The 2,500-nt window shown below is 47.6% G+C and overlaps 1 protein-coding gene across 2 annotated transcripts in view; it reads left to right on the top strand.

Annotated features, from left to right (window-relative positions):
- The window catches only part of LOC119578877 (protein Hook homolog 3-like), a 137,848-nt gene that overhangs the window by 17,010 nt on the left and 118,338 nt on the right, over window positions 1-2,500 (top strand). The gene's annotated exons all lie outside the window — the stretch shown is intronic.

Genomic DNA, 2,500 nt, shown 5'->3' with positions numbered 1-2,500 from the left:
GGGAGGGAGCGATGGGTAGAAGGAAGGTTAAGGGAAGGGGGAGGTAAAGATGGAAAAAAGGGAGGTTTGAGGGGGGGAAATGGGAAGGAGAGAGGGGGAACGAGGAAGCTAGACATAGGGAAATTGGGGGAGGGTTAAAATGGGTAATGGGGGAGTAGATCGGTAATATTAAAAGGGCGCTGTTAAGGCAGAAATATGGGAATGAGGGAGACTAGTAAAAGAAGTAAGGGTAAGATGGGGAATAAGGGGGGGGGGGGCAGGAGTATAAAGGGGAAAAGTAAGGTGGATGACGAGGATGGAGGAAAGAGTAAAAGATTGATGAGGTAGGTGGGATAGAAGAGTAAAAGAAGGGGGGGGGATGTGGTACTGGGGAAGATGGATTGAAGTAATATATGTGAGGAACGTGCGGGGTTCCTATTATGTGCTGTGATACTTATGTCGTCTATCTCCCGAGGAGTATGGCGGAAAAGGAAGAAAGTGGAAGATCTGGGGGGTAGGTCGGGAAGGGGGGGGGGCAGGGCGGATGTTATCTTTCCGTTGAAGTTCTCTCTCGTGTTGCTTTTCCTGTTGTGTCTACGTGCAGGTTGAGACGGGGTGAAAGGGCGGCCTTGTCGTTGTTATCAAAATACCTTTGCCAGACCTTCGTGGGTTGGGTGAGGCGAATGGGGAAAATGGCTTTTCTATTTCCCACGGGATTTGTGAGCAGAAGGACTTGATCGTCGTCCTTGCGTGTCAGCGTCATGTCAGGGAATGAGGTGAGTGTAAGAAGTGATGTGCATGGTTGAAGGATTTCGATAGGGCTCCAGAAAGCGTAGACTTTTGGACATGAGCACAAACACACGCCTTTGTAAGCGTGCACACGTACTTGCATGTCTGCATATGATTGTGTATGTGTGGGTGTGTTCTGTGTTTATTCATATTGCGTACATGTGCCCATGTGTGTAAGTGTCCTCCTATCTGTCCAAAACAATCTGTCAGAAACCTTGGTCCTGTCAAGGAAAATGACAGACTGTCATGTGCGTTTTGACATCATAATGTAAACAACGAATAACTTCTTTGTTCGTTGTAACGTTGCATTGACGTTAGGTAAGGAATCATGACTTTTATAGTTGTTCACCGATCCATTTGCCTTTTTTCTTTCTTTTCTTTTGCGGACCTAGCGTTACGATTCTGGTAGTTCGGCAAGGTGGAAATTTATAGGTTGGCATGTTTTCCGTACCTTCGCCTCTATAAAAATATATGTAGGTAAGACCAGGCAAACGAAGGAATCAGTACGCACTGTGAAGCTAATACTTGGATAGAAACGAACTGCGTGATTCAAAACCGAATCGCGCCGAAGGCCTGGCCAATTGGGATGGGAATGTTCTCACGCTCCTGATACTAACTCTGCTTGAAAACCGAATAAGACTCAACATAAAAGGAGGCCTATGTTTATCCTTGTTACAGGTGCCACGTTGCATGCAGTCTCCCCTCTCCCCTCCCCCTCCTCCCCCCTGACCACCACTCTTTGCCTGCCACAAGCTCGCCCAGTGCCTTCATTTGCATAAAATCTGGGGCGCAATTACCGACCGGACTTTGGATGTCTGCTTATGGCCGCCTCGTCGCTCCCTGACCATAATCAGGAGACCCATGGCGCCTGGGGGAGGGGGAGGGGAGAGAGTGGGGATGGAAGAGGGAAGGGAAAGGAAGAATGGGGGGGTTGAGGGGTGGAGAAGGAGAAGGGGGGGGGGGAAGAAGGAGTCAGAAGAAGGGAAAGGAGAAGGAGTAAGGAGAGAGAGAGTGGGTGGAAGAAGAAGAGGGAGAGGGAAAGAGAATAGAATAAGGAGAAGGAGAAGAAAGATGAGGAAGAAAAGGAAAAAGGGAGTGAAGGAGATTTAAGTAGACGTTAGAGTTGTTATTAGAGCGAAGGAGCATTTTAAAGAAGATCCTCTTGCCGATATACGTCAGAATCGGCTTATAAAATCGCACCTTGGAAATGCATTCTTAACAAAAAATGCCAAATAGCGTTACATAACAGCTGATTCATTTAAGCTTGTTTGATTCTGGTGAAATTGGGTTGCTGGTGGTGAACTTTTTTGTGTCTTAGAAAAACTATTTGATACTAAATTTGATACTTCGCTTGGCAAAGCCATGGCACTCCACATTTCTTACCATATCCGTTCGTCTCTCTATACTCCTTTCATTCACTCACTCTCTCATTCACTCACTCTCTCATTCACTCACTCACTCACTCACTCACTCACTCACTCACTCACTCACTCACTCACTTACTCCCCCTCCCCCTCCCTCCCCACTCCCCTCCCTCCCCCTCCCTCCCCACTCCCCTCCCTCCCCACTCCCCCCTCTCCCTCTCTATATCAATCCATCTATCTATCTCCCACTCTTTCGCTTTATTTGTTTTGTCCAGATTGCACAAGCATGCACCCAAACAAGAACGAAGAGCTCGGAGGAGGGGAAAGGAATGCAATCATGTTATTTTAACCTTGACTGTGTGTGTGGT

The sequence above is a fragment of the Penaeus monodon genome, chromosome 11, assembly GCF_015228065.2.
Source record: "Penaeus monodon isolate SGIC_2016 chromosome 11, NSTDA_Pmon_1, whole genome shotgun sequence".
NCBI classification, from domain to species: Eukaryota; Metazoa; Arthropoda; class Malacostraca; order Decapoda; family Penaeidae; genus Penaeus; species Penaeus monodon.
Note: the sequence above shows the minus strand (reverse complement) of the source record. Positions and strands in the feature narration are given on the sequence as shown.